Source organism: Odocoileus virginianus, chromosome 5, assembly GCF_023699985.2.
Source record: "Odocoileus virginianus isolate 20LAN1187 ecotype Illinois chromosome 5, Ovbor_1.2, whole genome shotgun sequence".
Lineage (NCBI taxonomy): Eukaryota > Metazoa > Chordata > Mammalia > Artiodactyla > Cervidae > Odocoileus > Odocoileus virginianus.
The window spans coordinates 5157512-5180615 of NC_069678.1; positions in this window are offsets into that span (position 1 = coordinate 5157512).

Here is a 23104-nt window from a genome sequence, read left to right on the forward strand (position 1 = left end):
GAATGGCAACCTACTCCATTATTCTTGCCTGGACAATTCCATGGACAGAGGAGCTTGGCAGGTTATAGTCCATGGGGTCACAGAGAGTCAGACACGACTGAGTGACTAACATTTTCACTTTCCAGCCTAGAATGTGCTGTTGTCACTCTGGATCTGTCCATCCTTCAGATGGCCCCTCCTTTAGGAGACCTTCTCAAACTCTATCCTCATTTTCTGACCTCAGGAAGAATTCGTCTCTCCCCCACCTTCAAAGAGCTTAGGCCGTACTTCTCAGCAGCACCTGCCCCAGTGTAAGGTATTCCTTGAAACACACCTTTGGCCTCACTGGACTGTGAGTGGTCCATGCAGGACTCACCTGGGCCTTGTTTAATTTGAGTAAGCAAGCTGGTACCAAGTAGATGTCCATAACATTTAATGAAGGTATGATTTAGCAGAAGACCCTGCCCTTTTTCTATGTAAACAGCCTAAACGCCATGTCTTCTATGTAGGGATCATCTTTGCTCACAAAGAATGTTAAAAAGTGTAATTTATTTTTTTTATTTTAAAAACTGAAGTGTAGTTGATTTTCAATGTTACGTTGTTTCTGGTGTACTGCAAAGTGATTCAATTGATATGTCTTTGATTCTTTTACATTGTAATTTATTACAAGATATTGAATACAGTTCCCTGTGCTATATAGTAAGTCCTTTTTGATTATCTATTTTATATATAGTCGTTTGTATCTGCTAATCCCAAACCCCTAATTTATTCCTCCCCCACCTTCCCCTTTGGTAACCATAAATTTGTTTTCTATGTCTAAGAGTCTGTTTCTGTTTTGTGAATAAGTTCATTTGTATCATTATTTTTAGATTCCACGTATGAATGATATCATATGATATTTATCTTTCTCTGTCTGACCTCACTTAGTATGACAATCTCTAGGTCCATGCACATTGCCGCAAATGGCATTATTTCATTCTTTTTTATGGCTGAGTGGTATTTCACTGTATATATGTGCCACATCTTCTTTATCCATTCATCTGTTGACAGACAGATTGCTTCCGTGTCTTAGCTATTGTAAATAGTGCTTCTATAAACATCAGAGGACATGTAACTTTTCGAATTAGAGTTTCCTCCAGGTATATGCCCAGGAGTAGGACTGCTGGAAAAGTATAGTTTCTAAATCGGTGACTAGTTTGTTGAAGGTTGGGTCTCCCCAGTGGCTCAGACAGTAAAGCGTCTGCCCGCAATGCGGGAGGCCCGGATTCGATCCCCGGGTTGGGAAGATCCCCTGGAGAAGGCAATGGCAACCCACTCTAGTACTCTTGCCTAGAAAACTCCATGGATGGAGGAGCCTGGTGGGCTACAGTTCATGGGGTCGCAAAAAGTCGGACATGGCTGAGCGACTTCACTGTGTTGAAGGTGGAATTTGCATCAGTCCTTGAATCCATAGCATCTGCCATAATATGTTCATTAGTGTAAATTTGCATCAGATGGTCCTGTCTGTGTCTGTTATGCCATAATGTTGAATCACTTGCAAACATATTTCCTCAGGGTAGACAAGTCAGATTATGCATGGTGAGTATGTACCTACTCTGTGTCCGAGCTGACAGTAGGCCCCACAGAAATGCACAGTGAGAGGTCCCTCCCTATTGGGAATAAAGTCTAGGTGCTGTGGAGATGTGGTCAGGTGTTAAACGCATGTGAGTTCCTTATGTGCATGCCAGCTGTGAGCTTCTGTGTGGGGCTACTGAGAGGAAGTCACAGCATGTTCCCTGGAGAAGCTCCTGGCTCCGCTGGGGAGCTGAGCCATCCATAGCTGGATGAGCTCCAAACACACCTAAGGCTTGACTAGGTGTGCACAGGCCCCCAGCTGCAGCCGCTAGTGCCATAGTGTGCAGATCCCTTGGGGACTTCCAGTCTGTGCGAGCAGGAGAGGGGGAAACAGTGTAGGGAAGTGGAGACAAGCAGGAAGGAGGACCTGGCCCATTCCTGATGCTTGGAGTCGGTGCCGCTTTGTTTTTGGAGTACAGCTGGAACTTTTCTTTCAGGCCTGAGATGGATATGAACCATTAAGGCTGCTATGAGTGGAGTGGATTCTGCAGTGAGGCCCTGGGAGCACTCTTTCAGGGCTCCTTAGATGAGGGGTACCCAGGCCTAGGATGGACTTCTTGGGGTGACTTTGGACCAGAGTGGACCCTACTTAAGGCATATTCGTGCCTCAGGACCAGCCAGAACTATGCTTAACTGCACAACTGGGAGAAGGAGCAGTGGGTGACCCCTCCAGGGTGGCTGGTGCTGAGGGTGGGAAAGAGTCAGCCACACATCAGTTCACACTCAGCACCCCCAGCCTCAGCACTTTAGTCCCCAGCATGAAAGCTTGTTATATGGTGGCCAGGGAGCAGGTGGCGTGGGGGCTCAGCGCAACATCTGGGAACTGCCCTTCCACAGTTGTTCCACTTAGCTTTCTCATGCAAGAGACCTGAGATATTGGAGCATAGTCTGGTGAGGGGCTTGGCCTCCCTGGGGCCTCGGAGGGGCTGTGGATGGTCTCCTGTGTTTGCCTTGGAGCCTGGACAAATGTGGGCTTCCCTGGTGGCAGATAAAGAATCTGCCTGCAATGCAGGAGACCTGGGTTCAATCCCTAGATCGGGAAGATCCCCTGGAGAGGAGCTTGACAACCCATTCCAGTATTCTTGCCTAGAGAATTCTGTAGACAGAGGAGCCTGGCGGGCTACAGTCTATGGGACTGCAAAGAGTTGGACACCACTGAGTGACTAACACACTCAACATGCTGGATGAAGATGGTGATCGGGAAGGGTCCAAGGACACACGGCACCCACGTGGAGAGGGATCAAGCTGATATTCCTACAAAACACACTGGGGATCAGGCTGACATTCCTACAAAATGTGCTCTCTGGATCCCAAGCCCTCCCGAGGGGGCAGGAGATATCCCTGGACACACCCCTCCTGGCCTTGTGTGCCCTTGGGTGCACTGGAGAGGCAGGTCGCCTTTGCCCCCGCCACTCCCCGCTCGTGAATGAGGCTCGTGACTCACATCTGCTCGGCCAGGCAGCCGCAGTTAGGGGAGCCTCATTCAAATGCCAGGCAGACTCAAATAGCACGCTCTGCTCGCCTATGAATAGCCTGCCCAGCTGTTCTGCAGGAGGCCAAGCCGCGTTCTCATCCAAAGTACATTTGTTCTTATTTATGAGCTGCATCAGACGCCATCGGCAGCCTACCTTTGGCCCTTCAAGGCCAGCTTCGTGCATGTTCTTTGTTCCCTCAAGTCTCACCAAGTGAAATATTAACTGTTGGTGGGACAGAGGGCCTGGGAGCCTCTGAAGGCAGGGTTGATGCAGAAGGATACCTGGAGGGAGGGTTGTTCACTGACCTGGAATTTTCCATTCCTCTGAAGCTCACATGATCGAGGCAGTGTTTTCTGCAAGCCACAGAGCAAAGGTGGGTGCCAAGTGGCCGGTGCTTAGGCACTGGATGGTGGGTGACCACAGCTGTTTATAGCATCATGGTCACTGGTCAGACTGATCTTGCCCATGCAGGGGTTCATGGAAAGGATCAGACCCAAAAGCCGGGAGACCCAGGGTTCAGCCTTGGCTCTGCCTCTGGGACAGTTTGGGGAGTCTTGTGGGAGAGGCTAGTCATCTCAGGGCTTCTTTTCCCTTGGATGTAAAAAGAGAGATTGGAAAGAAGCGCAAAATCTCGTTTCTGACTCAGACATTTTCTGCCCTGGATGCTGAGACCCGTGAACTCCATTTAGAGCTAACTGTGGTAACATATTCCATATGTGATTTTCATAACATCTTATGGACAAACTCGAATGTACTTTTTGGCCAACTCAGTATTTCTCTCTCATCTTTGAGAATGTACTAGGTCAGCCTTCTACTCCCTTTGCTTCTCTCTCCTTTCCCTTCTCTCTATCTGCCTCACTGCTGTACCTTCCCTTTATCTCACTTCCCTTATCCTTACCTTAGAGCTGAGGACATCACCTTGGAAGCTGAGACACAATCACGTGTCCTCTGTGGACCCATGTTTCACTTTCCAGCTGTACTTCCGGGCTTCCTTGGTGGTTCAGACAGTAAAGAATCTGCCTGCAATGAAGGAGACCTTGGTTCCTAGCTATGTGACCTTGGCCAAATGATTTGTCTGGGTGTTAATTCCCTCTCTATCAAAAGGGAATTATATTAGGGTTTGGGGAAGAGTTATACACGATATCTCATGCATGAAGCCTCCTTAAATACAAGCCCTTATATGATTGGAACTTAAAAGCTGGTATACACAAATAACTCATTCTTTAGTCTCTATTTCTGCTAATAGGGATACTCTCCTCCTATTTCTGGGCTTTGAACTTGATGTCACCTTGACCTTTCTTCTGGCTTGTTCTCTGCAATTAGTATCTCTGGAAGCCTTCCTTACGGCACCCCTGGGCTTGGCAGTTGTGAGGAGAAGACCTGAAGATACAGAGCTAAGCAAGAGGCTCAGCCTTCTGTGGAGCTGGTGCTATCTTTGGGAATCACTGGAAGATTTCCTCATGCAAGTGCTATTCTGGGGGGAATTTGTTCAAGTCTTGGTGGATTAGTCAGGATTCCCTGGAAGTGGGTGTGGGCTTCACTAGTGGAGGTCAAATGGATCAGACTACACTCTCTTTGGATTTGCTATTGACCTCCTTACTGTGCAGAATCTGGCCTGGTGCGGATTTACATTCCCTGGGCCCTGAAGATTGTCATGGGCCCTGTCACACCATGTCAAGTCGTGTCTTTTAGAGTGACGTGAACTTGAAACGTGTAGGGAAGGTGGGCACTTCCAGATAGCTCACATAATGCTATGGGGAAATATTTTAAAATTGCTTCCTTTGAAAGAGCTTCCCCAGCTCTGTGGGCAGGTAGAAGAATGCAAACTGGATTTCAGCACCAACTTACCTCCCACCCCCCCAGCCCCGGCCCTGGCCAAGAGCCTTTATGGAGGGCCCAACCTACTCAATCATAAGGGCAGACCTGACATTCATTGATTAGATTTCAAGTTCCAGGAAGGTATGGTCCCTTCTCTCTTTCATCAGCGAAGCCTGAATATTTAGCCAAAGTCTGGGCACAGTGAAGATGCTCACTAAATATTGTTGAGTGTTGAATGAATGAAGGTAAGGTGACCTCTTGCTAGGGATGCTTGGTGCAACTGATGCCAACAGGGTGGGGTAGTTAAATGCATGTGCTTTGGAATCAGATAAAACTGAGTTTGGATTTTGCTCTACCTCTTAATAGATGCATGGTTATAACTTCTCTGAGTTTCAGTTTCCCCATCTTTGAAATAAGCATGTCACACCTGTCCAAGTAGTGCTGTGGTGAGGGTTTGCCAAGATGACATATGTAAAGTACCTACATCAGTGTCTGACAAGAGGTTACATTTTAATTGAGGCTGCCGGGAGAGCACTGGGGATGGGCATTCCCCAGGGCCTCCCAAATCTGAACGACTTTATGGCTGCCAGAGCCTGGAGCCTATCCAGTCATTCTCAGTGGGGATCTCAGATACGGATTGAGGTGGCTTGTGGTCACAATGATTGCTCACCCCTGGCACCTATCCCCACACACTTACTGAGGCTTCAAAACCCATTAGGCTCTCAAACATTCAGTACTTCAGTTTCCCAGAAAAAGCATGACTTGTGTTGGCTAGATTACAAATATCTTCTACAGTTTATTGTTTCCCATTATGGTACCCCTAATTGCTCTTGCACTCGGTCTTGGAGATTGGCCACCATCATTTAGTTGATCTCATGCTATCTGCAAAGGCAAGGAACATAATGGCCTCTCTACAGGACTTTGCCCTCCCACGAGCTCAGGGACCACAAACCTTGCCTGCTGGTGTGGAAAAGCAACCGCCCTGGCTTCTGAGGATGTTCAGCTGAGAAATACAATACAGACACATATTCACTGGTGCAGTGTCTGTGCTTTTAGAGTCCACAGCACTGTCTGAAAGAGTGCATCAATACATTTCACCCTTTAGCAGGGTTGCAAGTGGTAATTTGTAAAAGGCTCTGCAGAGATACTGGAGAAAAGTTGGTGAAGAAATTCAGATTAGAGGGAAAATGCAGGAGAGACTTTTTTTTTCTTTTGCTAGTGAATGCATGTGTCTATGGAGACCTGAAGAGTGTCTTGAATGTATTAAGCCAAAAGTCTGCAATTTAAAAATGTCACTGTTGGCCCATTCACACCAGTTGATCTGGGACCGAAGTGATTTTCAAGGGGGTGGGGTGTGATAGGGTTGAGGGCTGTAAGGGGGGAGTCCATGGATTAATGGAATGAACACAGGCATGCTCAATCACTCAGCCGTGTCCTACTCTTTGCGACCACGTGGACTGCAGCCCACCAGGCTCCTCTGTCCATGGAATTTCTCAAGCAAGATTACTGGAGTGGGTTGCCATTTCTTTATCCAGGGGATTTTCCTGACACAGGGATAGAACTCGTATCTCCTGCAGCTCCTGCATTTGGGAGGTGGCTTCTTTGCCACAGAGTCACCTGGACTTCTCATTGAACACAGGACTGCGGGTCAAAAAACTTATAAACCTTATTTATAAAAATGTGTAAATCTTGTCCCTGATTAGTCATACCTTTGGTCGATGTGACATCACCTGCTAGTGCCTCCGTTTGTCTGTTCTTTGCGAGCAACACAGGGGTGTGTGGCCATTGTCAGAGTTTATGGTCTGAGTGTATGCCCAGCCGTGGTGGGTGGGAAGCCACAAGAGATGGGACCATCTGAGCCCTGCAGTCAGCCAGGGCAGGCAGTCCGTATTCTTGTTCTACAGCCTCTTTTCAGGCTTCAGGGTCCTTTTGAGGGAGGAAAACAGAAGAGAGAACTGTGGGGGAATTGGGGCCTACTCCAACACATGGCGGAGTTGTGTTGATGATTCAGCCAATGAGCATGTCTTCGCTGCCCAGACAGGATTTCACAGGTGTTCAAGAGCTTCTTGCCTCATCACAAGGCAGTTGTGAATGAAGGGGAGAGGGGAGGAAGATAGGGAGGACTGCAGAGAACACACAGACCAAGTGTGGATGTTGGGGTGAGAGGGTGTTTAGGAGAGAAAGAGAGAGACTGGGGGAGAAGCAGAGGTGAGAGGTACCGGAGGGGAAGGGAAGGAAAAGTGGAAGGGGAGGAGGACCAAGGATGCAGAGTGAGACTTAAGGACCAGCAGTTACTCAGCCTAGATCGTAGCTGATGTCAAGCTCCCGCAGAGGAACTCTGAGTATCCCCGGAGACAGAGGTCCTGGAAGACAGATCCCTGGGGCCTCTGGCAATGGGAGTAGTTACAGAATTCATGGGGGTAGCCAAAAAAAAAAAAAAAAAGCCTCAGTAAACAAAAACGGCTTCCCAATGCAATTTTTAAATAGACTCTATTTTTTTAGATCAATTTTAGGTTCACAGCACAACTGAACAGAAGGTATAGAGATTTCTCCTATACGTCATGACCCTACCCATGCATAGCTTCCCCCGTGATTAACACCCCCACCAGAGTGGTATGCTTGCAATAACTGATGAGCCGACACTGAAACATCATCATCATCTAAAGTCTATGGTTTCCATTAGGGTTCGCTCTTGGTATTGTACGCTCTGTGGGTTTTGACTAATATGTAATGACATGTATCCACCATTATAGTATCATAATGAGTCGTTTCTTTGCCCTAGAAATCCTCTTCACACTCCAGGATGTCTGGCTCTAGGTGAGGGATCACACCATTGTGATTATCTGGGGTCGTGAAGATCTTTTGTGTCTTCTTGCCACCTCTTCTTAATATCTTCTGCTTCTGTTAGGTCCATCCCAATCCGTCCTGTATTGTGCCCATCTTTGATTGGATATAACCAGTGCCCAGTAAATACTTTGCAGTAACTAAGGCCTATTGATTGATAGCCTGGGACAACTGGGCACATGGCCCGGGCTTTATTCAAGAACTGAGATCTCCCTTTTGTCTTCACTCTCTGACCAGGGGCGTCCATGTGGGCTGAACCCTTGAGGTATAAGAGGTGTATTTTTCACAATGTGCTGAATTGCCACTGCCTTTTATTTTAACTTTCAAAATACAACTTTGAGGAATTAAGAACTGTTACATAATTGTGGGGGCTTCCCAGGTGGCTTAGAGGTAAAGAATTCACCTGCAGACCCAGAAGATGCAGGTTCAATCCCTGGGAGGGATGATCCCCTGGAAGAGGAAATGTCCTCCCACTCCAATATTCTTGCCTGGAGAATCCCATGGACAGAGGAGCCTGGCAGACTACAATCCATGGGGTCACAGAGAATTGGACACGACTAAGCGACTGAGCATGCATATAATTGTGGACAATATCAATACAAAGATTAAGAAGCAGCTTAAAAATATGCTACTTGAATATATCCTTCCCATTTCAAACAGCTATACTGAGTAACAAATACCTTAGTGAAGCAGCCGTATTATTATTCATTAAACAGCAAAGTTTCAAGAGTATAGATCTGATAACATAAAAATTGTGGCCTTAAGGTAGAGGGTCATGAAAGAGTAGATTCATCATTTTAAGTCCTGGGTCCTCTGTTTACCTGTTATAAATCCCTGGCCAATTTTCTTATTCTCTCTGGGCATTTTCTCATCTGTAAAATGGAAACAGTGTGATGCCTGACCTGCTTACCACACCAGAGCTATTGTGAAGATCAAATGAAATCATAGAAGTGAAATATTTTTCAAGTCATATAGTGCCGCACAAATATAATTAATATTATTAACTGGAGTCACGGTCATATAAAAATGAGATATGAATAGTAATTACATAGGATGCAGAATTGCTAGATTTCAAGGATTATGGGCGTAGGAGTGAAAGTCCCCCTTCATTATCCTATGTCCTTCAACCCAGAAACTGAAGAGCATAGAAATGGGAGAAACTTCTAGGACTTAAATAGGTAGAAGCTATCTCTAATGGACATGCTTAGCCATATGTAGTTGTAAACCAAAATGATGTATGTGACTGAACAGTCTGGGAATACTCAAAACAGAAATCAAGGTGATCTTGCTATAATTTAAGGAAGATAGGCCTGAATATGATTACAAATCAGAAAGTGGGAAACTAATGGCTTATATGTCATGTTACTGTATCAACTATGATGTGACACTGCTTCCAAGAGGGGGGGTGTCTACAGGGAACCCACATCAGAATTACCTGGAGACTGTGTAAGCGTAGATGTGGGTTTGTTAAAATGCACTTTCCAGGATCCTACATCCCAGAACCATGAATCAGAATCACTGGCAGTGAGGTCAGGAAATCTACCTTTCAGATATACCCCAGGTTCTAGAGCAGCTATTTTGTAGAGTCTGTTTGATAACCATCCACTTAGAGGCATCTCCTCATCTTAAGGCAAAAGCAACTTTGGGAAGTTTCAAAAGAGGAAACAAATGATATAGGGAAACTAGAACTTGTTTATAAAGGAAAATTAAAGATGTATAGCATTGGACTAGATGAAGTCATGACTATGGCTCCTTATAAATATTTTAAAGGAACAAATTCAAGTGGTAGAATCTAAATGTTTTATTCAGGTACTAGATGGCATAAGTAGGAGTAACGGAATGACATAGACAAAAGAACTTGGGCCAGACATCAAGGAAAACATCCGATAGTGTAAAAAAAACTGTTATAGAATCATTTCACATGGTTAAGTCAACCACAGTATCAGTCCATTCAGTGGAAAAAAACAGTTGGGCAGCATTTGAAAAAACAACCAAGAGAATGCTTACATTCTCTCTCTCTTCTTTTTAAATGGTTGTTTTGATGTCTGAAGCTTTGTTATTCCTAAGTCACAGGAATCAAGATGATTCTTAATAAATGAAAATATGACTTGTCAAAAATGTTTGGGACAGGAAGTGCCTACTGGTTCTGGCTGAGACTAGAAGGAGGAGAAGCAGAAAGTTAGAATAAAACTGCCTCGAGCGAGCATCTGCATCTTGTCTTAGACCCCCTGCTGGAAACGGTATGAGCGTCAGAGAAACTGATTTTATGCTAGGCTCTGTCTCACTCAATCTGCATAACTTGGTCAGGCAGGTGTTATTATTCTCATTTCATGGATAAGGTAAGTCAGGCTTAAAGAGTGTGATTAACTAGGAGATCAAAGCCTGGAATTTGAACTCTCATCTATATGACTCCAGAGTCCATGCCTTTTCTCCTCCAGCAGTTTTTGGGTACAAAACACTATAATCCTCCCTAGTATTTCTTTCTGTACCTAAAGGTGACAAAATGAGCTAAAGAAGAATGACGCCTAAGAGATCAAACTCTCTTCAAGCAACCTTGATATTGGGAAGCTCTGTGAGAAATTACTGTACTTGTGTCATTTCAGATCCAGCCATTGTCCATAAAACTTGATGATTTTGAACACTGGTAAAATCAGAGCTGGGCTTCCCTGGTGGCTCAGTGGTAAAGAACCTCCCTGCCAATGCAGCAGAAGTGGGTTTGACCCCTGGTCAGGAAGATCCCCTGGAGAAGGAAATGGCAACCCACTCCAGTATTCTTGCCTGGGAAATCCCATGGACAGAGGAGCCTGGAAGGCTGCAGTCCATGAGATTGAAAAAGAGTCGGACACAACTTAGCGACTAAACAACAGCAAAACTCAGAGTTAATGGGGCAGCTAGAATGCCATGTGGGCTATCATTCAAGCCAAGATCTCAGAAACAGAAGCAATAATGACAGAAATGTGTCCTTCTCTTGACCATCCCCCTCTTTCCTCATCTTCCTCTTCTAACTCCACCTTCAACACCAGTACCAGAACCACTACCATCAGCATCACTTGTTCATGAAGAAAAGTTAATATCGCCTATTTAATGTTCATGAACATTATTCCCCACCACTCAACCCAAGGAAACCAAATCAGTGTTCTTTACTGGATACTTCTCCCTTTCACACCAGCCACCCTTTGGGAGCATGAAGCAGATTCACTACACCAACAGAAAAATGAGACCAACCACAATTCCTTACTCCCACCTCTGCAAAAGAACAAGTCATGTACCAAATCGCTATGGCTTCAGAATCCCTGTAAACAGATATAAAGGGAGCTCAGCTTTCTTCATGCGATCTTAGGCAGCCCTGAAGCTACAGAATCACTGGGTTAGAGAGTGTCTGGTAAGCCACAGACATTATGGAGCCGATCTGTCTCCACACATCTGGCCCTGAGTGGGAGCTCAGAGATGTGGGCTAAGAAGGCGCCTCAGAACCTGCCTTGCATGTAAACACATGACAAATATAGTTCTGCAGCAAAGGCTGTAGCCCCACTGGGACATCTCCAACTGGAGAACCTGCTGACATAAACAAGGGGAGAAGCTTGGTAGCAAGTCAGAAAGCTTGTTGTTGGAAGCTGCAGCCTAGCTTGGGCAACCGTGACCCTCCACAGCTCCCTAATTGCACCCTTGTCGGGATGGCCTGGGAAGCCTTGAGGGCCCCTGGGGCTTGTAACCAGCTCTGCTTAGTCAGAGCTCCAGGTAAATAAGCCCCCCGGGGCCTGCAGATGTGTAAACAGCTCTGCACTGCCATTCAAACATAAGCTCGGTATTCAAGCACCACCAGACCTCAGATCCAGGAGTGCGGAAGAGGGGCTGGGCCTCCATCTGTGCTCAAGGAGAGGGCCTAGATAGGTTGCAAAATGTTGGTGATTTATTAGTGAGCCAAGGATGAATGATATGAAAGAGGGGAGTCCAGTGGGGAGACGGGTGTGGAACCAGTTCTGACATGGGGACATGGCTTAGAAAGGGAATGTATTGTCTACTGGGGTTGCTCCAGTAAAGACAAGTTTTGCTGACAAAGTAGAAGGAGCGTGAAAGAGAAAGAGTTTAGAGAGGGAGAGAGAAGACAAGAGGGAAAGGGTAAGTGAGCTTCAGTAAAGAGCCAAGTGAGCCTGTCAAAGTGCCTTTCAAGGAACTTACTATTGTAAGGGGCGAGGGGAAAAAGTTGTTCTTTGCCTGAGTCAGATTACAATAAGAAGCTAAGTAGAATTAGGGTGTAATCCCCAAATACTGGGGTGTTCTGATCAATAACACAATAAAAGGTTGAAGGTGAAATCTGATGAGGAAGGCACATACTGAAAAAAACTCAGCTGTCACCGAGTCTATGTCTCCACATCTTGACATTTTAGGTAACTAACCAAGTCAGCAGAGGAAGTAGTTTAAAATGACTGATGGAAATTTCTCTATACACTGTGTCAGCTTTGTGTCTTGACTTCCCATTCTGGCGTGGTTGGTGTGACACTTGCTCCTACATCTTCCCCCAAGTCTCTCTGATGCCTTCAGTCCTGCAGGAAATTACACTAAGTCCTGTTCTTCCCACATTGTGGTTGCCCTCAAAGGGAGAGATTCTTCCTTCCTAAGTGGGATCCCCAGCTAGAATCCCTCATGCTGCTCAAAGAGATACTGACTTCTGAATGTGACCCTGCAAAATGTCTGTTTTTCCAGCTTAGCAGACTTCCTGCCCATCATTTTATTTTCTGTTCTCACTAGTCAAGCTTCTAAGCAGAAAGGAGTAACAAGCCTTCCTGGTTTCATTCAAAAACATGGAAGAGTGTGTCTGAGGACAGAATGGGACATGGGAGAAGCATGTAAAGAGCTCATAGTTCTTTAATTTCCCACCAGCCACATAAAAAGTTTGTGTATTTTCTGATTTTAACAGTTTCCAATTATCTGTCATTGTGCAAAGGAGGCACATTAGTGAGGTTGACAGTAAAGTGAGTTTCAAAATTTCCAAAACTATTTTTCACTAACTTCACATGAGACTGTAGCTGGGTTCCACAGGAAAAGGAAATCCTCCAATAATCAGAGGTGAAAACTCTTCAGGTGAAGAGGTTAAGAAAGTGCCACTTCTGTGACAAACAGATTAATGTGTTATTCTAGAAGATTGTGCCTGCCTGGAATCTGGGGATGTGGGAAAGAATGATACAAAGAAAAGAGGATAGGATGTGGAGTTAAGCAGGTTTGGAGCTCAGCTCTGTCTCTTGTGTAACATTACCTGTAACATTAATTTTTTAAATTAAGTCAAGTTTGGACTTTGCTGGTAGCCCAGTGGAAAAGAATACATCTGCCAATGCAGGGGACATGGGTTTGATCCCTGGTCCAGGAAGATTCCACATGCTGTGGGGCAATTAAGCCCATGGGCCACAACTACTGAGCCCATACTCTGGAGCCCTCCAGTCGCAACCACTGAGCCGATGTGCCACAACTACTGAAGCCAGCACCCCAGAGCCTGTTTTCTGTAACAAGAGAAGCCACTGCAATGAAAAGCCCACACACTGCAATGGAGTAGACCCAGCTCACCACAACTAGAGAAAGCCCGCGTGCACCAACAAAGACCCAGTGCAACCAAAAATAAATTTTTAATTAAATTCTCTGTGCTTCAGTTTTCATACCCATGAAAAGGGGATCATCATACCTATTATGTAGGGTTAGTATGAGGCTGAAATGAGATAATGTTGCAAAGTACTTGGTGTATAGTAGGTACGCATAAAGGATGCTTAGTCTTACCTAACAACTCTCTTTCCTTTGGAGATAAGAACTAACTTGCTTTGTGCAGTACTGTGCTGTATGCTGCTTCCTAGCTACAGACCCTACTATCATGACAGCTACTATTGACTAAATACATAAAATGTGACAGTCAGGTACCTAATAACTCCACCGATGATACTTAACAACAACTCTGCCCAGTAAGTGTGCATCTCCCTGTTGTATAGATGAAGATACAAGGGACCAGATACTCAGATGACACTCTCACGGCACCTGATCCACTCCAGGATGTTCGTATGTCTCTCAGCTACTCTTCTGGGTCATGGAGGTTTCTTGCATAACATAGATTTACAGTGGTCAAATTGAGCAAAAAATACCGGATGCCCAGTTAAATTTGAATTTCAGATAAACACTTTTAGTATAGATATGTCCCATGCAATATTTGAGACATACTTACACTGGAAAGAAAATTTGTTGCCCTCTGGCCACCCTACTGAGATTCCACGTTCTCCCTCTCCTTTTAGGAACAACCACACCTGGAAACACTGGTCAGTGCCAGCCTACTTCTGAACAATGGTGCCTCCCCTACAATCTACACTGCCGGCATGTTCTCTTCCTCCAAGTCACCGAGCTGGATTTAAAATGACCATCTGTGCATTTTCCTTAGAAATGAGGCTTTCTGCCTTTCTTTCTGCTAAGACCTGTAGCTATTTTCTTTGCTGCTGCCACTCAGAACCCCCAATTCCACCATGCTCAGATTGGCAAATATTTAATATGTTCAATTTTAAAACAGTTCCAATTCTCTTTTAATTAGATATTTAACTTAATTGGCTGCTAGTCAGTGGTCTCAGAATATTTGTTTTCAGCTTGGTGAGAATGGCAGAAGGACCATTTGTACGTGTAATACCTGGCTGGTTGTCCTCATTTTCAGTGATGACTTTGCTCTTACTGTTCCTTCTTAATGCCACAAATATTGCCTCCTCAGCAAGTGAAATATCAGGCCTAATTAGGAGATGTTCTGAAGAATCCCCTTCCATGTTGAAAACACCCAGAGAAACACTGAAGATAGAACAGAGGGTAATGCAGGGCAGGGAATTCAGGAAATCGGATGCCCATTATAGAACCATCAAACTTGGATTTAACAATCGGGAAGCAGGTTCCTGAACTCCCTTGGGGATGTGGGAGGCTGGGGAGGAGGGTCGAGCCGGCCCTTTGGCTGTGTCAGGGGAAGGGAATATGAAGTGCTTGAGACCAGTGCCCATGAACTCACTTCCAAATAGTATCTATGATTCAGATTTGTGCCTCAGCAAAGTTAGAAATTATTATCTGGTATGGCTTTTTGCACAAACCAGCTCTTATGAAATATGAATGCCAAAGGTCAGGCCCTCAGAATCACTTTGTGTAGTTTTGTATCCCTGACGTGACTAGAACTGGCCCTTTACCAAGTGATCTCTCTGTCATAGTCCAATGTTACATAGTAAAAAATTAGAACAGCTGAGGCTATGCTGAGGTAATATATTAATCCTACTACCTTTTGCCAAGCACGTATTATATTCCAGGAGCTCTCCATTCAACTCTGCATAGTGGAGAGGGCGCAACTTCCTGGGTTTGAACCCTGATTCTGCAACTTACCAGTTGGATGACCTTGGAAAAGTTACTTTATGTCTTTGTGACTCAGTGTTCTCATCTATAAAAACAAGGGTGGCACATAGGAAGTACTAAGTGTCTGGAATACATATTCTTTGGCATCTGTGGGACCAGGAGGTAAATGGAAGCCTCATTTCTCTGAGAAGAGCCCAGAAGGGAAGGAGTATGTCAACCAAAGAAAAACACACACCCTAAAAGGTGCAAATTAAGTTTTATTGGGAACCTTCCTTAGGACTATAGCCCAGGAGGCAGCCTCTTGGATGGCTCTGAGGCACTGCTCTGAACAGGTAAGGAAGGAGCCAGGATATACAGGAGTTTTTGCTGAAAACAAAACCATGTGGTCTAACATGAAAAGATTATTGCTAATCACAGAAAATGGCATCTCAAGGTAATGATTTTAGCACTTTGAGTGGGAAGATGCCAGAGTCTGAATTCATTGAAATTATTCCTTAGATGTATATCTTAACTATCTAGGGCCAGTATCCAGAGCACAGAATATTTCCTGTTTTTCTCCATCCTGAATTCCCTTCATGCTATACTATAAGGGGAGGGTAGCTGCAGTGGCCAGTGGCTTGATGGTGGGGCAGCATTTGTTGTCTACTGGAATGGCAGGCCACATTCCCTTTCCACAAGTGTGACACAGAGGCAGGGAGCAGCCCAGGGGGGTGACGTCACTGACATCATGAACATTTCACCGCAGAGCTGAGAATCCAGATTCGCTCTGATCTGAGAGCCTCTTGGGTCTGCAGGTCCAGGACTCTGCTCTGAGGATGGGTCAGGAAGCCCATCCCTCCAGAACTGGCTTCTGCAGGCTCTGATGCTCCCCCTCTACCCTGTCGGGTGGGGACCTATTACTGAACCAAACTTGGGTTCACTTCACAGTGTGCAGCAAAGCCAATTTACTGATGCCAGGTTGTGGCAAAGCAAAGTACAGGTTTTTATACTGCAGTTGCCAAGCAAGAAGAATAGGCAGTTCGTGCTCAGAAGACCTAAACTTGCTGATGGCTTTCAGGGAAGGGCTTTTAAAGGCAACATTTGCCGTGAGAGTTGCAGGCGGCATGACTTTCTTCTGATTGGTTGGTAGTAAGATAACAGAGTGATAGTTCAGGAATCTTAACCACTAACCTTCTGCTTCTAGGAGTCTGATATCTCTGTGCTTGTGGTCAGCATGCAGTCAGCATCCTCTATCTGGATGAAGTGGAGGTCTTAGCTCCTGATGAGCAACTCAAAGACCTGTGTCAGATTATTACGTATATCCCTTGAGGATGAACTAGAACTCTGTTTCCTTGCTGAACTATTTTCTTGATTGCTTTCCCTGTGTTTCTACATTCCCTCACTTTCCTAATTAGTAACTGCTTGAATCTACTCTTTGGAATTCAGGGAAGGTCTAGGAGACTAAAGCCCTTTTCTACAAACAAGAAATGGGGAAGATTGAGGGGCTTTTATACCTGGGAAGGCCCTATAGGGTCCTGCTTGGTTTCAATCTCCCCCCTTTCTTTGATACTCCTTAATCTTGAGGGGAACTGGGAGCAAGACAAGAAAGAGAATAAAGTTTGGGATAGGTTAATCATAAATTCAGCAGGGGAATTCAGTTTTATGGGAATTCAGTTTCAGACCCAGTGTTCTAACATCTCAGCACACAGGTCTCATGAGAGTGGACCTCTCATCTGCCTTCTTTGGGGAGGGACATCAGGGGAGTTTAGCTATCAGGATGGGATGCTGTCCTTCATTGCTGGGGGCCAGAGTGGGGACTGCTATGGGCTGAACTGAGAAATTTTAAGTCCAAAAGACTAGGATTGGGCAATTAGACAAATCAAAGGGACCAAGAACAGATAAAAGATCCTGGGTACAAAATCAAGAATCTGAGAACCAGGAGATGAGAACAGACACCAAGGGGGCTGAGAGTTAAGAGATGGTGCCTTTCTTGGCTGGTGTGGTTTGTGGATGGTTCAGCTGAGCTCTCAGCAAAGAGTTGAAAGCCAGGGGTCTCCTGAGGCCAGTCCCTCAGTTCCCACACTGTACCCTGCCATCCCAGTCTGGGAAGAAAGAGATATTACTACCTAGCCTTTCCAGACTCCCCCGGTGGCTTAGTGGTAAAGAATCCATCTGCAACCCCTGGGTTGGAAAGATCACCTGAAAGAAGGCATGGCAACCCACTCCAGTATTCTTGCCTGGAGAATCCCATGGACAGAAGAGCCTGACAGGCTACTGTCCATACGATTGCAGAGTCAGGCACAACTGAAGTGACTGAGCATGCATCTAGGCTTTTGACATCCTGACATTAACTTCTTGCATCCTCAAGTCAATTGTCAGCCATGTTCCAGATGTAGCGATGATGGTTTCTTTTTAGCGATGCACTGAAAATCGTAATTATTCAATTCTTCTTCGGTGGTGGGGAAACACCCCATGCAACAGTGTGATGGGCTGGAGTCAGGATGAAGAGTAGGACCAGTGGAAGGTAGCATCCATTGGCCACCTTTTTTTTCAGCTCCAGACTGATTGCAAGTGCCTGGAAGAGACTCCTGGCTGGCTGAATTACGATGGGCAGATCTGGGAAGTCTTGACTGCCCCTTACAGTTTATCTTGTTTTGTTTTTACAATGAAACATGGCCCTCACAATTTAAAAATAGCATGGGCCTGATTCAATAATTGAATCAGTGACAAAATGTGGACATAAGACCAGTCTTTTGAGTTTTCCAAGCAGGAGGCATATTTTGGAGTGTACTTGCCCCATTTCTGATGGATCTCACCCACCTGCTTCTGTGCTGCATTGGGAATTTGCACTTCCTTCTATGCCCCTGGGCTTTCCAAGCCTTAAGAAAAAAAATCTCAATTTGCTGCAGACTGGAGCAGAGGTAGAGGTACCTGCCAAGGATGTCTCAGGGTTGTCTGTGACCCCCCCCCCCACTGCCCCCTACCCCCTGCCACCACCATGGGCTGCAAACTAGTCCCAGAACTGTTTTTTGTTTTGTTTTCTTTGTTTGATTTTGGCCAAGCCATGGGGCATGTGGGATCTTAGTTCCCCAACTAGGGATCGAACCCCTGCCCCTTGCAGTGGAGGTGTGGGGTCTTAACCACTGGACCTCCAGGGAAGTCTTAGCACTGTTCTTTATTCTCTCTGGAGCACAGAGGGTGACCTCCAGGGCCGTCTGGGTGTCAGGCTGTTCCTGGGAAGGGATGAGGTGACAAAGGGTTGGGATTCCACTGGCCCTGCCCCAGCTGAATGCCATCAACTCAAGTGCCCAAGCGGAACAGACGGGAGCCCAGCATATGACTTGCAGCTGCGAGGCATTTGTTGTGGAAACAGAATCGCAGATGGCTGTGTGGCCCTTCCTGCTGACTTGTTCTCTTCACACAGTTTTCACAGGGGTGAGTGTAAGGGTAGCCTGTGCTATAAATAAGCTAATAAGTTCCTGGCAGCTGCTGTCCAGCTTACCGCCTTTGTCTGGGAGTGTGGACATACTGGCTGAGACGAATGAGGAATGGCAGGGTCTCCCTGGAGGGAAGGACTGAGGTCCTTTTCTTCCGGCCCTGGGGTCTGGAGGCCCGCTCCCCTCCTCCCTTGATGCATGGAGGCACATCTGGGCTTACCCATTTTACTGGCCTTACCCGTTCTCCCTAGTCACTTATTATCATTCAGATTATTAATATTGATATTGTCATGAATCATCTCCCAACTCAGAGGTAGATCACAAAGGTTTACTGACTCCTGGCAGCCCGGGACAGTTCCGGGTTTAGAAACACTCTTGCCAGCTAGATGTCTCCACTCAGGGTCCTTCCCGACCTGCCATCATGTCACCCTGAGATGCTTCCTCTTCTCTGACTTGTCTGCATTCAGAAAACTCTGGAGGGAATCAGTGGGCCACACTGCTGGGCAGTGCATGAGGAAACAGCAGGCGGGGGGAGAAGTTAGTAAAGAGAGACCTCAACTACAGGCCCCATGGAAAAGAACTCAGCAGTATCCAACAAAATTCTAGATGCACTGACCCTTCAGCCCAGCAATCCCACTTCTAGGATGCTATCCCAAAGCTATGTTGGCAAAAAATTTAAGATGATACTCAAGGCCATTCATTGACTCACTATTAAGAGAGTAAAAGACTGAAAATGAATCAAATGTCTGTTGATAGAGAATAAACCATGATGTGTCCTTTAAATGGAGCATTATGCAGCTGTGAAAAGGAATGAATATGATTCAGTGTACTGTTGTGCAGTCCATCTCCAGGATACAATGTTAATTCAAGCTAGAAAAATATATGCAGCATTTTTCTCTTTCATCTAAGGAAAAGAGGGTATGGATATTTACACATATTTGCTTGTTTCTTTTTAATTAATGGAGGAGAGAATGGACAGGGAAGAGGGAACTGAATCAGGAGTGGTTTGATAGAAAACATAATAATGCTTAAACTTCAGAATTCCTTGCAAGTACAGACATTTTTCAAGACCCTAAGAGAAGCACTAGCAACTGCTTACTCCTTCTCTTGAAAAGGCATAAAAATGTACATACAATTCCTTCTTTAGACAAGCTTCTATTGTGCCTCAGATATAGGAAATGACCAAAAGTGCTTGAATGTATGCACAGAATAGAATATGCTGATGGTAAATCACCCCCACCACGTATCACTTTTGATCCTAGTTCTAATGTCTTGGAGAAACAAACAACCCACGTCCTCTTCCACATACCCTCTACCCAACTTTCAAATATTTGAACATAGAACTTTCTCTTCTCTGATAGTATCAATGAGTCTTCCTCATGATAAGTCATTGGGATCTCCTTTCAATCCTGATATTTTCCTCTGAACAAGTTTCAGTTTTTCTCCAACTGGTAAGAAAGGGACACACCAAAATGGCACCATAGCTTCAGAACTGTCTTCAGAATCCAAACACATAAAGATGTTATCTGAGAAAGCTAACCTTTGAGTTTATGGCCATAAAAGTTCATTTCAATGTACCTATTGCTCTCATTGGATGGAAAGTTATGACCAACCTGGATAGCATATTAAAAAGCAGAGACATTACTTTGCCAACAAAGGTCTGTCTGGTCAAGGCTGTGGTTTTTCCAGTGGTCATGTATGGATGTGAGAGTTGGACTGTGAAGAAAGCTGAGCACCGAAAAATGGATGCTTTTGAACTGTGGGGTTGGAGAATACTCTTGAGAGTCCCTTGGACTGTGAGGAGATCCAACTAGTCCATCCTGAAGGAGATCAGTCCTGGGTGTTCACTGGAAGGACTGATGCTGAAGCTGAAACTCCAATACTTTGGCCACTTCATGTGAAGAGTTGATTCATTGGAAAAGACCCTGATGCTGGGAGGGGTTGGGGGCAGGAGGAGAAGGGGACGACAGAGGATGAGATGGCTGGATGGCATCACCGACTCGATGGGCATGAGTTTGAGTAAACTCTGGGAGTTGATGATGGACAGGGAGGCCTGGCCTCATCATCGCCCATGCTGTGATTCATGGGGTCGCAAAGAGTCGGACATGACTGAGCAACTGAACTGACTGACTGACTGACTGATTGCTCTCACTCATCCATTCATTTGTTCATTCATCTATTCATTTATTCAATAACATTTATTTGGCGCCTGTTACTTGTAGGCACTAAGTCAGATCAGGGGACATACAAAAGTGAATAAAGTCTATCCCCCTGTAACTTTGGAAAACTAAAAGTTAGAGCAGCCAAATGACCATCCTCTTGCACCCCATTTTCCTGTGACACCATTATACATATTCCAATGGCCAAACTATGAGTCCTTCAGAAGGGCAAGAATATTAACTATCTGAGCAACGACATCCCAGTCACTATAATAAATATTTAACAAAGGGCATATCATCAACCTTACAACAACCCTCCAGGATAATTGTTGATACCACTACTTCATAAATAAGAACTTGAAGCTCAAAGGTTAACTGACAGGCCCAAGGTTCACAGCAAGAGGAGGGTTAAGTCCAAGGTTTTCCGTGAATCCTTGGGATGGACCGACAAGGGAGGATCCTTGGCTTTGTGGAGGAAATAGTTTAAGAGTGAGCCATAGTAAAGTGAAAGTATTAATAATTTATTGAGAGATACAGATTGCATAGAAAGATTGCAGTCCATCTCAGAGGCTAAGAGCAGCCCAAAATAGGGGGTAGTTTTTATGGGCTGGGTAATTTTATAAGCTAATGAGTGGTAATTTTATAAGCTAATTATTCCAACTATTTTGGGGAAGGGGAGGGCATTTCCAGGAATTGGGCCACTGCCCCCCTTTTAGCCTTTAATGGTTGTCCTGGGAAGTGTCCGGCACCTGTGGGTATGCTGCTTAGTGTATGCTAATGTATTACAGTGAGCATATAGTGAGTCTCAGGATCTACTGAAAGTTGAATCTTCTGCTATTTTGGGTCTGATCAGTTCTAAACAGTTTGTCGTATTCTCAAGGGCTATGTCATTTTTTTAATGGTTGTGCCCTGACCCCTTCCCTCTAGTCTCAATAGGAGTTGGGGTGGGGGGAGAGATATGGGTTAATTTTGGAAAGAGTGGATAGGGGTTTAGAAAATCTGGAACTTGGGGCTCTGTGCAGGGTGGAGGTAACTTACACAACCAGAGTAGTGTGTGGGTTTAGGGCACTTGCCAGCATGAGGGTCAAACATGGGACCACCAGGGGTGTGTCTGTATATTGAGGTTGAGTGGGAGGGAAAGAGGCTGAAGACAACCTTAACCACTTTGCTCAAAACCAGGCTGTTTTTTTGTGAGCTGTCAACAAGGATTGTTTGTTTTGACCTAAATAACCAGTCTATGGGACTCCAAGACTCTGTTTTTGTTTTTGTGTTTTTATATCATTTAAGAACCTATTTTATTTGTTTGATTGAGCATGGGTATGAAATAAAATGCTAGATCTAAAATACTTCACTCTAACTAGTGGAGTAGCCCCAGAAGCATGGCTCTTGATGACCCTTGGGGCAGCCTTACTGAAACCATTTACCACAGTCTGGGTCTCGAACCCGTGTGCTGGGACTCAAACCCAGCTGTTTGGGACTTGAACCCCTGTGGCTGACTCAAACCCAGCCAAAACCCATGGTACAAAAAGCAAGCAATCGCAAAGACCTATGCAGGTCCAAAGTACTCTGCAGGCTGAGTTTCCAGAAACCAGCTCTCTTCCAAGGTTATTATCCTTAGTAGTGGGTGGGCTACACAAGCAACACTGACATAATCCATGGGTTCAAGTCTCAGGAGAAAGCAGCAGAAACAAGAGGGGTCCTGTGGCATTGCAGCGTAAGACTGGGACAGTGGAATTTCCATCTCCACCAATCTGTTTACCCACTTGTAAAATGGGGAAGTTTTACAGGTTAAAATGAGATGAGGGTAAGTATTGAGCCTAGATAGTAATTGGTCCATAAACGTGGCGGCTAGAATCATAATTACTCTTCTGTAGATTACTGTCCATGCAGCACTGGTCTATTTCATCCATAATGCTTTGGTTTTTCTCCACCCTCCTCCAGCAAAGCTTCTAGGGAGAGAGAGAAGAAGGGAGACACTTTAGGGTTCATCCTTTATGGCCTATGAAACTATAACACTGGTTCAGAATTAGCCATCCTCCTGCCCTTATCTTCAGAACCAACCTTCAAAGAAGATCTAGCTCCAGATCTGAAACCTGTCTCTGCCTCTAGCTTTATGACCAGTAATCTCTTTGGACAGATTACTCCCCTCTCTGACTCTTTCCTTCTTTATCTGTGCAATTCCTATCTGATAGGAGTGTTTTGAGGATTACATTTCTATCTGGCCAGAAGAAAGTGAAAGTTGCTCAGTTGTGTCTGACTCTTTGCAACCTCATGGACTTAGTTCATGGAATTCTCCAGACGAGAATACTGGAGTGGGTAGCCTTTCCCTTTTCCAGGGGATCTTCCCAACCCAGGGATAGAATCCAGGTCTCCCACATTGCAGGTGGATTCTTTACCAGCTGAGCCACAAGGGAAGCCCAAGAATACTGGAGTGGGTAGTCTATCCCTTCTC